Here is a 16423-nt window from a genome sequence, read left to right as displayed (position 1 = left end):
AATGGGGTATGTCCCAGTAAAATGCACAAATTGTGTTGAAGAATTTGGTTTTCTGATTCAAGTCTGCCTGTTCCTGAAAGCTGGGAAGATGTTGATTTTAGCACTGCAAACCCTTTGTTGATGCCATTTTTGGGGGGTGGGCGGGGGTTGGATCACAAGCCTTCTTCTGCAGCCCTTTATTCCCATAAAAAAAAAATGAAAAAAATGAATTTTTTGCTGTATTTTCGCAAATTTCTTGGTCTCCTTCTGGGGAACCCACAAACTCTGGGTACCACTAGAATCCCTAGAATGTTGGAAAAAAAGATGCAAATTTGGCGCCGGTAGCTTATGTGGACAAAAAGTAATGAGGGCCTAAGCGTACTGCCCCAAATAGCCAAAAAAAAGGCTTGGCACCCATGGGGGGAAAAGGTCTGGCAATGAAGGGGTTAATGATGATGATAATAACAACAACTGATAATATTAATATGGCTCATTTCCTTATAATAGATATATTAAGTGGAAGGTGAGGAAAAAAAATAATAGAGGCTCACCTTAGTGGAATAGATGTCTTAACACTTCCCAACAGCTGTATCCGTTTTGTAGGCTTCATCCAGGCAATAATGCTTTGTAAACGTGAATCTACTTGACCACGTTGCTGTGTGGCAGATATGCTGTATAGGCAGTCCAGCAAAAAGACCTGCTGTTGTGGTTAGAGCTCTGGTGGAATGGGTTTTAACCTTGCTCTCTATAAGGGCTTCCCAGCTTGAGAATGACAAAACCTCTATAGTCAACCCAATCCGTCTGGCGATGGTCTGTTATAATACGGAGCAACCATTCTTTACATCTCCATATGCTATGAACAGTTGGTAGATAAAATTTCAGACATCTTTTAACATCTAGAGAATGTTGGGCTTTTTCCGCAGCTGTTTGTGGATATGGAAAAAACGCTCACAGACTACAGGTTCATTTAGGTGGAAGTCCAATGGACTTTCAGTATACACTTAGGATTTGTTCGAAGTATAACGCTCTTTGCTGTAAACTGAAGAAAAGGTTCTTTGATGATAAAGGCCTGTAAGTCACTCACCCTCTTGGCTGACGTGAGAGCTAGTAAAAGTCATCTTTTCCAAGTAAGAAATTTTAATTCAGATTTGTGAATGGACTCAACAGGTGGCTTCATGAGAGGTTTTAACTCTATATTTAGGAACCACAACGGCGGAGGTTTTCAACAGGAGGGAATGCTTTAAAGAGACCTTATGCTATTACAATTCAGAAAGACCATAAGGAAGGAGCATCCTGAGTATGTCTGAACCTTGAAATTGCCGCCAAATGTACTCTTATTGACCAATAAGAATGTCCGGATTTAGCAAGGTGGAGCAAATAAGGGAGTATCTGCTCCAGCGACGATGTGAGAGGATGGATCCCTGAAGTGACACACTACAAGCAGAAGGGCTTCCATTTAAACGTATAGGTTCTATTGGTAGTATCCGTCCTGGCTTTTGTTAGTATCTGTCTGCATTCCGGAGGAATGTTTAAGTTGAATTTAGGAGCCAACCCGACAAGTGTAGAGATGATGGCTCCAGATGTATGACTTGGCCCTAGTTCATGGTCAGTAAGGCTGGTGTCTCTGAGTTGAACATGTGGTCATTCTGAATACAGAGGAAGTTCCTTGAACCAGAACTGTCTGGGCCATTTCGGTGCTATGAGAAGGAGATGGCATCATTCTGTTTTCATCTTGCTGAGCACCCTGGGGATCAACAGAATTGGGGGAAAGCATAGGCATAAATTCCTGACCATCTCATCAAAAAGGCATTTCCCCACAATCTTTTTTGGGGATGCCAGCTTGTGTAATATAGGCATTTCTTGTTTTCATTTGTGGCAAAAAGATCTACATTTAGCCTGTCCCATCTTTGGAAGAGTTTGTTGAGAATCTGATGATCCAGTTCCCACTTGTGATACGGGATGATCGTTCAGCTTAATGAGTCTGCCAGAACATGTTCTGCTTTTAGAGAAATGTGATTTTCTGGGGCCCACTTCCAAATGCACAGAACCTGATGTGATAGCGCTAATGATCTCGTTCCTCCCTGTTTGTTCAGGTAGAACATACTGGTGGGTGTTGTCTTTTCTTATGAGATGGTTGACTTCTGTATTTTGGGTAAGAAGCTCTGAGTGCGAGCTTGAGCACCTTTAGCTCAAGCTGGTTGAAATGAAGCTTCTTGTATTTTTGACTCCAAATGCCGCTTTTTTGCAAATCTTGAAAGTGGGCACCCCAATCTTCGAGGGAAGCATCCATAGTTACAATAAAACTTTGAGTCTGCTGTAGATATGAAAGCCCCTTGGACAGATTTGACTGTTTTGTGCAACAAGACATGGCTGTTTTTATCTCTGAAGTTAATTGAATGTGATCCTCAAAGGAGCCAATCATCTGGAGCCACTGTTTATCTAGCTCTTCTTGAATGGACACATACATAGTCAGTAACTCTGGACAAGTGGAATGCATGAAGAAACCATTTCCATGAACGACTTGTAGGTGAGTTCCTAAACTTACTTTTTCGTAGAGAGTTTGTGAGCCATCTGACAGATTTTCTGCTGCCTTTACTGGGATGGAAACACTTTGTTTTGTGTGGTATCCACAACTGCCCCCCAAAAAATTGGCCATGCTGTGGGATGGATATGCAAAGTTTGATTATTGATTGTGAGGCCCACATTTTCAAACACTCTAAGGCAAATGGACTATGTTGTACCACTTGATGGTGTACTACTTGATGGTGTGTTGATGCCTTTATGAGCCAATCATCCAAGTAATGGAACACCTGAATTCCTAGCTGTCCTGGTTGAGCTGCTACTGGGGCCAGCATCTTGGTAAAAATTCTGGGGGCTGACTTTAGTACAAATGGCAGGACCTTGAATTGTAGATGTGTACCAGCTACGTGGAAGCAGAGAAATTTGTGATTTTGATGTATTGGGATATGAAAATTTGCATCTCGGAGCTGTAGAGATGTCATTTGATCTCCAGTATTCAAGAGATGTAGAATGACTAAGTGTTACCTTATGAAATGTTTGTTTTTTCAGAAACTTGTTTAAATTTCACAAATCTAGAATGGGACACCAATCTCCCAAAGGTTTTTCACCAGAAAGAAGCGGGAGTAAAACCCCCGGCCTTTTTGAAGGGGTGGAACAACCTCCAATGCTCCTTTTCGTAGGAGTTGCTTTAAACATGGAGTGATGGAGGGGTTTTGGAGGCTTCTGGAGGTGTGTCCTCTGGATACTGTATCTAGTACCCACTTGTCCAATGTTATCGCTGACCACTGTAGGAAGTGGTTTGTTATGCCCCCTCCAATTTTGGTTATGGGAGAGGGGTGGGTAGCTGGCACCAATGTGTAGTCATTGCTTTCTGCCTGTTTCTCTGCCGCAGGCAGGAAGCTTTCCTCTTGTAGGATACTTGTACGACGCTGCGGGTGGTAATCTATATTTTGTTGTTGCCCATATTGTGGTCGATAGGATGTCTGACCTGATTGAAATTGCGGTCTGTATGCTTAGTAGCCTCCGCAAAAGGATTACATTCCTCTGCGCCAACTCTTCGAAAGGGCTGTTTTCTATATTACAATGTGCTCAGAGATCTTGTTGTACCTGTATCTGCCTTGGACAGTAAAGCTTCATCCACTTGTTTACCAAAGAGGGATACCTCGTCATATGACATATCTAGTATTTTGCTCTGTATCTCTGGGTGAAAGGAGGTGGATTTTAGCCAACCCTGTCTGCGTAAAACTGTAGCCCCTGCCAGTTGTCTGAATCCCGTTAGCGAGATGTCAATGGCACAATCAATTATTTCTGCTATTATCCGCACCCCTTCTTGGAGCATCTTTTTTTGCCTCCATTTTAGACTCTTCAGGCAGATGGCCGATATATGTGGAAAAATCTGACCACACATGTTGGTCATATCTGCTTAGACTGGCGAACTTATTTGCTGCTCTAACTGTTATAACTGCCATGGTGGAGAATTTTTTACTGATGTTCTTGAGACTATGTCCATCTCTAGCAGGAGAAGATATTGCCATGAAGGGATTCTTTGAGCACCATTGTGCCACCTGAGAGACCAGGGAATCTGGTTTAGGATGGCCAATCAAACAAGTTGGGGAATCTTCTGGGGCATTATATTTTCTCTCCAAACATGATATCTGAGCAGGTATTGTAGTTGGAGGATTCCTCATTGATTTTAGGTCTTCCTGCCATGTGAAATCTACATTCGGGATGGCTCTTGCCAACTTTTTTGCTGGCTCCTTGAAGTCCTAGAGAAAGCAGTTTGTTTCCCTAGTAAGAAGAGGTAACTCACAATGTTATGATGCTCTCTCCATCAAATTGTGAAATCCGTCTATATAGTCTGGTGAAGAATCCATCGGCGTTGCCAAAGGTGGCAATGGAGTGGGTATTTGATAGTCGTCCCACTCATTAGGCAGTGTTGCATTATCCAGTATTTCTCGATCCTCTTTTTCCTCATCTGTAGTTTGAGGGTCATTTTGAACAGGCAGAGCCAAAGGGATAGTCACATCCGGTACAGGTGGAATGCTTGGTGGAACTGAGATAGGTCCATAAGGTTGTGTAATAGGTGTTGCAGGAGATGAGGGTGGAAATCTTCTATAACAATCCTGTAACGTTTTGTAGGTTTGTCACCAAAGATATTATTATAGAGGGATCCTGATCAAAATATTCTGATTGAAAAGGCTCGGTTTGGTCTCTCGCAGTGTAGTAGTCATCTTGGTATTGATTGTCATCATCATCCAAATGCTGACAACTGACAAAGTTGAGATGGACTGCTAGCTACACCAAAGGGGCCTTCATCCTGAGAACAGTCAACATTATCGTCATCCAAGGGGTGTTGAGGAGGATATAGGAACACCTAGCTTGGGGAAGTTTGTACTGGTAATATCACAGCCAACGTTTTCTTTAGTGGAATCAAAAAAAGTGCCAGAATGAAAATGTCACTTACCCAGTGTACATCTGTTCGTGGCATCAGTCGCAGTAGATTCGCATGTTCTGCAATAGCTCGCCATCTGGTGTTGGGCCAGAGTGTTACAAGTTGTTTTTCTTCGAAGAAGTCTTTCGAGTCACGGGACCGAGTGACTCCTCCTTTTGTCTCCATTGCGCATGGGCGTCGACTCTATCCTCGATTGTTTTTCCCCGCAGAGGGTGAGGTAGGAGTTGAATTGTAGTAATAGTGCCCATGCAATGGAGTGACTAAGTATGCACCTATTTAAGGTTGAGATGATACATATATAAATAATTGAAGGTAACTTCTAAACTGCTACAGGCTCCCGGGGAGGCGGGTGGGCACATGCGAATCTACTGCGACTGATGCCACGAACAGATGTAAACTGGGTAAGTGACATTTTCAGTTCGATGGCATCTGTCGCTGTAGATACGCATGTTCTGCATAGACTAGTAAGCAGTTATTTCCCCAAAAGCGGTGGATCAGCCTGTAGGAGTGGAAGTAGTCTGAAATAATGTCCTTAATACGGCTTGACCTACTGTGGCTTGTTGTGCGGATAACACGTCTACACAGTAGTGCTTGGTGAATGTGTGAGGCGTAGACCATGTGGCTGCCTTACATATTTCTTGCATTGGGATGTTTCCTAGAAAGGCCATGGTAGCACCTTTCTTTCTGGTTGAGTGTGCCCTTGGTGTAATGGGCAGCTGTCGTTTAGCTTTAAGGTAGCAGATTTGGATGCATTTAACTATCCATCTGGCTATACCTTGTTTTGAAATTGGGTTTCCTGCGTGAGGTTTTTGAAATGCAATAAAGAGTTGTTTAGTCTTTCTGATGTTTTTTGTTCTGTCAATGTAATACATTAATGCTCTTTTGACATCTAATGTATGTAGTGCCCTTTCAGCTACGGTATCTGGCTGTGGAAAGAACACTGGAAGTTCCACTGTTTGATTTAGATGGAACGGTGAAATAACCTTTGGCAAAAATTTAGGATTGGTTCTTAGGACGACTTTATTTTTGTGTAGTTGTATAAAAGGTTCCTGTATAGTAAACGCCTGAATCTCGCTTACTCTTCTTAGGGAAGTAATGGCGATGAGAAATGCCACCTTCCAGGTTAGGAACTGTATGTCGCAGGAGTGCATGGGTTCAAAAGGTGGACCCATAAGTCTAGTTAGGACAACATTTAGGTTCCATGAAGGAACAGGTGGTGTTCTTGGTGGTATAATTCTCCTAAGGCCCTCCATGAATGCTTTAATGACTGGTATCCTATATAGGGAAGTTGAATAGGTAGTTTGCAGGTATGCAGATATTGCTGCAAGGTGAATCTTAATGGAAGAGAAAGCTAGGTTAGATTTTTGTAAGTGAAGCAAGTAACCCACTACCTGTTCTGGAGTTGTGTGTAATGGTTGTATTTGATTAATATGGCAGTAGCAAACAAACCTCTTCCATTTACTTGCATAGCAGTGCCTGGTGGATGGCCTTCTGGCTTGTTTTATGACTTCCATACATTCTTGGGTAAGTTGTAAGTGCCCGAATTCTAGGATTTCAGGAGCCAGATTGCTAGATTCAGCGATGCTGGATCTGGGTGTCTGATCTTTTGGTTGTGCTGTGTCAACAGATCTGGCCTGTTGGGCAATTTGATGCAGGGTACCACTGATAGGTCTAGCAGCGTTGTGTACCAGGGTTGCCTTGCCCAAGTTGGTGCTATCAATATGAGTTTGAGTTTGCTTTGACTGAGTTTGTTTACCAGGTAAGGAAGGAGAGGGAGAGGAGGAAAAGCGTAAGCAAATATCCCTGACCAGTTCATCCATAGGGCATTGCCTTGGGATTGTTTGTGTGGGTATCTGGATGCGAAGTTTTGGCATTTTGCGTTCTCCCTTGTCGCAAACAAGTCTATCTGAGGTGTTCCCCAGAGTTTGAAATAAGTGTTCAGAATTTGGGGGTGAATTTCCCATTCGTGGACCTGTTGGTGATCTCGAGAGAGATTGTCTGCGAGTTGATTTTGTATCCCTGGTATAAACTGTGCAATTAGGCGAATTTGGTTGTGAATTGCCCAATGCCAAATTTTTTGTGCTAGCAGGCTTAACTGCGTGGAGTGCGTCCCCCCCTGCTTGTTTAGATAATACATTGTTGTCATGTTGTCTGTTTTGACGAGAATGTATTTGTGAACTATTATTGGTTGGAAAGCTTTTAGTGCTTGAAAAACTGCTAGAAGTTCTAGGTGATTGATATGCAGTTTTGTTTGATGTACGTTCCATTGTCCTTGTATGCTGTGTTGATCGAGGTGTGCTCCCCACCCTGTCATGGAAGCATCTGTTGTTATTACGTATTGTGGCACTGGGTCTTGGAAAGGCCGCCCCTTGTTTAAATTTATGTTGTTCCACCACAGAAGCGAGAGGTAAGTTTGGCGGTCTATTAACACCAGATCTAGAAGGTGACCCTGTGCTTGAGACCACTGTGATGCTAGGCATTGTTGTAGGGGCCTCATGTGCAGTCTTGCGTTTGGGACAATGGCTATGCATGATGACATCATGCCTAGGAGTTGTAATACCATCTTTGCTTGTATCTTTTGTGTTGGATACATGCGTTGTATGATGGTGTTGAAATTTTGAATTCTTTGTGGACTTGGAGTGGCTACTCCTTTTGATGTGTCTATTATGGCTCCTAGGTATTGTTGTACCTTGCGTGGCAGAATTTTGGATTTTGTGAAATTGACGGTGAACCCTAGTTTGAAGAGGGTTTGTATGATATGATTTGTGTGATTTGAGCACTCTATTAACGAATGGGCCTTGATTAGCCAGTCGTCTAGATATGGGAACACATGTATCTGCTGCCTTCTTATGTGTGCTGCGACTACCGCTAGACATTTGGTAAAGACTCTTGGTGCGGTTGTTAATCCGAAAGGCAGTACCTTGAATTGGTAATGTATTCCTTTGAATACAAACCTTAGGTATTTCCTGTGCGATGGGTGTATTGGTATATGGAAATAAGCATCCTTGAGGTCTAAAGTTGACATGTAATCGTGCAGCTTTAGCAATGGCAATACTTCTTGTAGTGTGACCATGTGGAAGTGGTCTGATTTGATGAAAGTGTTCACTACTCTGAGGTCTAGGATTGGTCTCAGTGTTTTGTCCTTCTTTGGTATCAGAAAGTACAGTGAGTAAACTCCTGTGTTTATTTGTGTGTTTGGCACTAATTCGATTGCATTCTTTTGCAATAGTGCCTGCACTTCTATCTCCAGGAGATTGGAATGGTGTGTTGTTAAATTTTGTGCTTTTGGTGGTATGTTTGGAGGGAATTGTAGAAATTCTATGCAATAACCATGTTGGATAATTGCTAGAACCCAAGTGTCTGTAGTGATTTTCTCCCATGCTCTGTAATAATGACCTATTCGTCCCCCCACTGGTGTTGTGTGGAGGGGGTGAGTGACATGTGAGTCACTGTTTAGTAGTAGGGGTTTTGGGGCTTTGGAATCTTCCTCTATTTCTAGGGAATTGCCCTCCTCTATATTGTCCCCGAAAACCTCCTCTATACTGTCCTTGGTAACTGGACTGTGTGGCTTGTGAGGTGCTGGCTTGTGTGCTTTGACCCCGAAACCCCCCTCGAAAGGGCGTTTTACGGAATGAGCTGTAATTCCCTCTGCTCTGCGGGGAGTAGAGTGCGCCCATGGCTTTGGCAGTGTCCGTATCTTTTTTGAGTTTCTCAATCGCTGTGTCCACTTCTGGACCGAACAGTTCTTTTTCATTAAAAGGCATATTGAGAACTGCTTGTTGAATCTCTGGTTTAAATCCAGACGTTCGGAGCCATGCATGCCTTCTGATAGTTACAGATGTATTAATTGTCCGTGCAGCTGTATCTGCAGCGTCCATGGAGGAGCGGATCTGGTTGTTGGAGATGGCCTGTCCCTCCTCAACCACTTGTTTTGCCCTATTTTGTAAGTCCTTGGGCAGATGTTCAATGAGATGTTGCATCTCGTCCCAGTGGGCTCTGTCATAGCGCGCAAGTAGTGCCTGGGAGTTCGCGATGCGCCACTGGTTTGCAGCTTGTGCTGCGACTCTTTTACCAGCTGCATCAAACTTGAGGCTTTCTTTATCTAGGGGTGGTGCATCTCCAGATGTGTGAGAGTTGGCCCTTTTCCTAGCTGCTCCTACAACGACAGAGTCTGGTGGCAGCTGTGTAGTGATGAAAACCGGGTCCGTAGGAGGCGGCTTATACTTTTTTTCCACCCTTGGTGTGATTGCCCTACTTTTAACCGGCTCCTTAAAGATGTCTTTTGCGTGGCGGAGCATACCAGGGAGCATAGGCAGGCTTTGGTATGAGCTGTGGGTGGAGGAGAGTGTGTTGAATAAGAAATCATCCTCGACCTGTTCTGAGTGGAGGCTTACGTGGTGAAATTGTGCTGCTCTAGCCACCACTTGAGAGTACGCGGTGCTGTCTTCTGGTGGAGATGGCTTCGCAGGGTATGCCTCCGGACTGTTATCTGACACTGGGGCGTCGTATAGGTCCCATACGTCCTGATCTTGGTCACCCTGGCTCATGGTGGTGTGAGCTGGGGAGTGTGATGGAGTTTGTGCTGGTGAAACGTCAATCACGGGCGGAGGTGAGGGTGGTGGTGTAACTCTTTTCACCACTTTTGGTTGTGGTGTTTGTTCCGTGTGGAACTCCAACCTCCTCTTTCTCCTAATGGGGGGAAGGGTGCTTATTTTTCCTGTCCCCTGCTGAATGAAGATACGCTTTTGCGTATGGTCCACATCAGTTGCTTGTAGCTCTTCCTCAAACCTATGCTTCTGCATTTGGGAGGTTAGCGAGTGCTCTTCTGTATAAGAGCCTGAAGCTGGGTCGCTTGCAGTTTGTTTCGGCATCGAAACTTTGTCTGCGTGTTTTTTCGGCTCCGAGGTGACTTTTTTCTTTTTCGGGGCCGAAACCTCTCGGCGTCGATCTGTTTCTGTGCCGCTGTCTCGGCGTTGAGCCGTGTCCACACCGGCATCTCGGTGTCGAGGCTTGTCTCCAGCACTTTCTCGGTCCCGAGAAGGCTGCGTGCCGGTGTCTCGACCGGAGTCGGACGATCTCGGCACTGTTTGGGCCTTTTTCGGTGCCGACGGTCGGTCACCGAATTTATGGGTCGAGCCATGGCCTGGTGGCAGTGGCGTCCCCTGGGCCTTGTAAATCTTCCTCTGTGTGGTTTTCGACGTCTTACTCACGGTTTGTGTATCGTCGAATCCTTCGGAGTCGGAGTCTTGGATCGAGAAGGTACCTTCCTCTTCCTGTTCCTCGAACTCCCGGTGGGCTGTCGGTGCGGACGCCATCTGAAGTCTTCTGGCTCGACGGTCTCGGAGTGTTTTTCGGGACCGGAACGCACGACAGGCCTCGCAGGTGTCTTCGCTGTGCTCAGGTGACAGGCACAGGTTGCAGACCAAGTGTTGGTCTGTGTAGGGGTATTTATTGTGGCATTTGGGGCAGAAACGAAACGGGGTCCGTTCCATCGGCGTTCTTCAGCACGCGGTCGGGCCGACCAGGCCCCGACGGAGGATCGAAAAAACTACCCAGAAGGGCACCGGAGCTGTTCGATCTTCGATGCGGTGTTGAATGTAAGTACGCCGATCCCGAACGCAACAATACCGACGAAAATCTTCCGAAATTAGCTAATTTTCCGTTCCGAAACTCGGAGCGACAGGAACACGTCCGAACCCGATGGCGGAAAAAAAACAATCGTGGATGGAGTCGACGCCCATGCGCAATGGAGACAAAAGGAGGAGTCACTCGGTCCCGTGACTCGAAAGACTTCTTCGAAGAAAAACAACTTGTAACACTCCGGCCCAACACCAGATGGCGAGCTATTGCAGAACATGCGTATCTACAGCGACAGATGCCATCGAACATTTGGTTTTCTCTTGACTTTCTGTCAGTGTTGTTTTCATCAACGGTAGGGAGTGTCGGCAGTGTTAGCAATGGTCTCTCATTGACGGGTCTGCCATCAACAGGTGTGTCGTTCATCGGGTCTCTTGCTGACGGGTCCATCGTCAGTGCTCTCTTGTATATTCTAGCCAAAATTATCAATGTCAATGATGGCGGCGACGACACTCATGGGAAACATCGCTGTGGTAAATGCTGTATGGCTGTAGACCTCGTGGATGCGTGTCATCGATGAGGCTCTTTTTTCAAACTTCAAAGCGAATGCTTTCATTGTTGTTGACGGTAAGGATTGTGAAGCACTTTTTGGGGGTGCTTTCTTCATAGATAGAGTATTAGGCTCTGATTTAACCTTTTCTGAGGCCTTTGGTTGACTTTTTGAAGAAAGCTGATCTTCTTGGCATTTCTCATGCCCCACTGAAAGATGGTTATATTTTTAAGTGGAGGTTGTGAGGCAAGTTCCTCCTTAGTTTAGGCCTTTTTAGAGAATGGAAGACCTGTGAAGAGGCCTCACTCATCAGAAGAAGGGCAGTCCTTCACTTTTTGTTTCTGCAGCCATAGTAATAGCCTGCCTTATCTGTCCTTAAGCGTTTTATGAGTAATCCCTCGTCTTGTGATCTGGTTGTAGACAATATATGCACCTCTTGTGTGGGTCATCAATATTAAGTCTTTTCTTCCCACAGGCGTCACAGGTTCTGAAAAGTACTTTTTTAGTTGGTTGGAACAATGTCCAAAGTAAATCTGATGATCCTGAAAGAATTATGTTGTCAGTTCACTGAGAAAGAGTAGAAATTGAACAGAGCTCAGAGAGACTCTTCACACGGCATAATACTAATACTATTTTGTTGTTATTATTAACACCATTAAAGTTATTAGCGGGATGAAACTTACTGCTCACTATCCGGATTCAAGCATGTGAATCTATGAAAGATCCAATACTGGAGAAGAAAATGGGTTTCTTACCTGTAACTATGGTTCTCTTGTATTGGTATCTCTCATAAATTTACATGTGAACCACCCTCTTCCCCTTAGAGGCTCCCCTCAAACATGCAACTACTTACTTCATACTCGTATTAGAAACTCTGAGGGAATCAGCCTGTGTTGGGAGTGTTCTAGAAGGTGCTGTCACCTGATTGGTTGTAGTTCAAGTTTGGTTTTTTTTTTTTTATTAAAGAACATAAATAGGCTATAGCAGAGACTGTCCACTTCCATTAAGGCCTCAGGTAGTTCACCTACTGCTATATTAAAAGGTACCGTGGGACTCCCACCTCGACAGCAGGGAAGATTCAAGCATGTGAATCTATGAAAGATCCAATACTGGAGAACTAACAATCAACAACTAATCATTTAAATCTTAGTGCAGTCTTTAATCAGTGGAATTCACTTATGATTAAGACTTAATCTCATCCACTTACACCAACATTCAGAAACTAAGCATTTCTGCCTCGACCTAATGTGAACATCACTCACTAAATCATCACTGACAGTCTAAAGCATTGGAACCCATTTCTCACCCTATATGTTCCTGTTTGGTTAAGCTCCCGTCAGACTCCTAAGTACTTCCATTTGCCCGTCAAAATCCTACTCATCCCTCCAGCTCCACCACCTTGAGTTTTTCACCTACGTTTTCGAGCCAATGCTCTCCCTAGCTATGTAGCAGCACATCCCCACCTACATTTTACAGACTCACAACCCACAAAACTCGCCATCACCATGGAAGCTGAACAAACACGCTCATATTTTTAAAGCTCTTCAACCAGTGTCTTCTTGTGCTCCTAAGCTCACTGCTTGTTTATTGTATTGGAAATGCCAAGGGGGATTATTATACAGTACTAATACTTCCATTACAAAAATATTGTGCTTAAGTATACAATCTTCGACTATGCTACACCAAGTTTAAAAATACTATAAAGATTTATTTTTTTTAAACTGCTTTGAAACAGCAACATTAATTCCATTACTAAGAAGAGTTTGGAGCTGACCATCAAGATTTTACCCACATTCTCTAACTGCTGTGCTCCAAAACGCTATAAGCCACCTGGTGAAACTAGTCCAACAGCCTACTCAACTTCCTCCAATCAGAAGTCTGTCAATTACCATCATCTAAAAATGCTGTTACCCAGTTTACTATCAACACAACCACCTCTCCTCTATCATAATTTTCATTCTCCCAGATGTTACTGCAGCAGCTGATTTGGTGGATCACCAGACAATACTCTACCACCCTATCCTCACTGGGCAGCCTCTGTAGTACTAGCCTCATGCAACACAAAAGGATGATGGATGGAGTGTTGAACAATGCAAACACTCACCCTCAGTCACAGATCTGGGTTTAATCCATCAATCACCCTTCATCAGCCAGGCTAGCTTTGCATATGGCTGGGTCCAAACTGGGGTGGCATGGTGAGCAAAATGATTGATGGATTAAACCCAGATCTGTGACTTGGGGTGAATGTTTGATTGTTTCCGCATTCGGTCCATCATTTGTGTTTGCCTTGCTTTTGTTGCCATAAGTGCGCCGGGTAAGCCCAGAGGTGGGTCCCAGGCTCACTGTGCCACTAGATTCAAGCTAGCCTGGCTGATGAAGGGTGATACCTGGAAACCGGTCCCAGGATGCTTGTTTACAGTCCAGGGAGTTCCTGGCCTGGCAGTTCGGGCTGGACTGTTCCCATGGGGAAAAGGGTCAAGTCTAATTTTCCGTCCATCATTTGTATTTGCCTAGCCTCATGCACCTCCATTACAGGCTACTGCTCCTCTGCAGCACTGTATCCCCAAACTGTATTTCCCACCACAGAACCAGCAGGAGTTTCCCAGGGGGAACAGTTTTTTGTCAAACTAGTTCTCTCTTTACCCAACAACATCTGACAAAATGTTCTCATTTGCTGGATTTTAATACTGCCTGCATTTACTACATTTACTATCATCAATCAGACACTTGATGGCCCTCATTTGTCAGGCTTAGTTAGGCAAAAAAAACAGTAGTATTTATTTCCCCTCAACATGACGCCTTCATACTTTCTTTCCCCCCCATAACACCCAAACAAGGATAACCTTCCTTGCCACAACAGAATTCTATTCCCACTTTTTTCCATAGTTTTTTATTGATAGTTTGAATACATCTACAAGCTGCCAACCAGGCACCATCATAGGTTTCACATTATCTTCGAGCATTTCTCCCCTACCTCCCCAATGCCAGCCCCCAATTCCCTTCACTCACTGTTCGCTTCCCTTGTAATGTCTCTTGGACCTGCCACCTTTTTACCACAGCAGTCACAATTCCCACATATCTGCCCCCCTATAGGTATTCCAACCATTCCAGATTGTCTCCAATTTCCAGGGGCAACCTCTACCCTCTTAGACCACCAGTGCCGCCATCTTACACAAATCATGTCTTGCTGCCATGCCCCTAAATCTGAGGTCTGCCTAGCCCCCCAAATGACTTTGCAATATTTCTTTTAGCTCTATAACCACTTTCATGCCCTGAGAGCACCATATTGTTTCTATGCATTCACCCTTGCGATTTTGGCCTCCAATAACTGGATGCCATTTCCCACTGGGATTGATAACATCTTCCCCCATCCACTAGCCAAAGAAAGCCTCACGTTTCCGTCACCAACAGCTCCTCTGATGTGTCCAGGAGCTGCAGGGGCAACAATGTGCACTAAGTGGTCTCCTGTAGTAAGTGATAAAATGACTATGTAAAGCCAAATGTTACCGAAGTATGTGGAAATAAACAAACTCTCCTTCCATAGAATACCAGTGAAAAAAACTGGCTTGAAAGATAGATTTGCTCAACCCCATTAGGCATGGCAACAAAGACCCAGCCTACATGGGAAGGATGAAAAAGGGGGTGCTTCAGCACCACCCAGAAGGGCATCTAATAATCTCTACTGAGGAGGAGAGCTCTTGCAGAGCAACACTTAGCAAAGCTCCCGAGTCGTCCCAGCATTTTGTTCACAAATGATCAGAACTAGCTTCCCCACACTAAGTCTCTCACTAAAGCCTTTTAGAACAATAAAAGGGAGAATAAAGACCATGACCAGCATGCAAAAAGTGGTATATCTGCAAAAACAATTAGTTTAAGGTCTGAAATGGGGCCGAAGATACACCCTTCGACCAGTGACTATAAAAGAAGTTCCCAGTATTCTGTGAACTCAAGAAGCTCTGACACCCTAAATATCATGAGAAATGGCAAAAAGAATCGTAGATTTTCCCCAGGGAGGAATAACCCACCAAAGGTTTGGCCACCAAAGTGCAACATGGGAGGAAAGGAGACAACCCTGTCCCACCATCTGAAAAAAGCAAAACAAAAAACACACTCATGAGCCTTACTCCAAAAAAGTCATCTTGGTCTTTAGACTCCTTTAAATTAAAATAAGAAACTGCTTGAAGTAATATATATCCTGGGATCTAGAAATAACGAGTTGTAGGACTTAACTGCTGATCTGTAGCATGCAATCATTTGATGGTTCTAGAGAAGGAAACTAGAAAAGCAGTTGAAAATGTTGGTAGTTTTGATAAGCATAAAAGGAAAAACACAAGAAAGATTTATGGCATCCCATCGCACACATCCACAGACCAGAGCGAAGTCTTCATAAAGGCTTCTCATACAAGGGTAAACACACAGAATTTATAATATCTTCAGTCCTTAAATTTGCCACTGTCTAAAGGATAATGTTAAACTAAGTTCTAGTTTTAAAGACTACTCCAAAAGAACTATTAACTTGCAATGCAAGACTGTTATGGTCCACTTTAAGGAGTGTTTTTTGACTTTTCAATGCTGGAGAACCTAGAAAGGGATGTCTGTCTATCAGTGCAAGGAAAAAGTGAGTTATTTACAGTTCCTCTAACAAGGATAAACAGCTCTACTTGAAATGGCAGTCCAAATATCTTAGGACCCAAGAAGTGAAGACAAAGAGAACAGGAAGGATTAGTAAATAAAATAGACACTAACTTGATTTAGAGGTCATTTGGTTTTTAGCACAGTGTTTGTGATAGTTAGTACTTGTTGGTGTTAATACTGGACTCCGGACAGACCGGTGCCGGTAAATCAAGCTTCAGCATTCAATGACATTGAAGTGACATTCAATGGGAGAGGAACCATTATTATAGGATTACACTAAACCTGTAAAATCATTAATGGTATTGGATAAAAGAGCAGCAGTGTCTGTCTGATACTCACTAATACGGTCTACTGTAGAAAACAGGTAGCACTACAGAACACACAAAAAATTAGATGTTCTGTTGCGCTTCTTGTCCCAACATTTGCATAAATGTCTTACCTCCTGTTATCTTACAGAGTGGCGTGTATCAATCCATTTAAGTAGATGGGTACTATTATTAATAACTGGTTTCCAATCATTGCGATCAATCAATCAATCTTTAGTTATTAAAGGAAGCATCCATGATAGAAGAAAAAGTGACCTCTACCCAGTTCTGCATCTCTAACAATCACTAACAACAGGCATTCTGTCTGACGCTCACTGGGTTTTTGAGACCTATTGTGACATTCATCGGATGGTCTCTTATGAAAATAAAAAATGTTTTTATCTT

General features: G+C 43.8%; 1 protein-coding gene across 4 annotated transcripts in view; it reads right to left on the bottom strand.

Annotated features, from left to right (window-relative positions):
* Nucleotides 1-16423, bottom strand: part of TDRD7 (tudor domain containing 7) — a 779147-nt gene that overhangs the window by 546710 nt on the left and 216014 nt on the right. The window lies entirely within an intron of this gene.

The sequence above is a fragment of the Pleurodeles waltl genome, chromosome 1_2 (assembly GCF_031143425.1).
Source record: "Pleurodeles waltl isolate 20211129_DDA chromosome 1_2, aPleWal1.hap1.20221129, whole genome shotgun sequence".
Classification (NCBI taxonomy): Eukaryota; Metazoa; Chordata; class Amphibia; order Caudata; family Salamandridae; genus Pleurodeles; species Pleurodeles waltl.
This window is presented reverse-complemented; position numbering and strand designations above follow the sequence as displayed.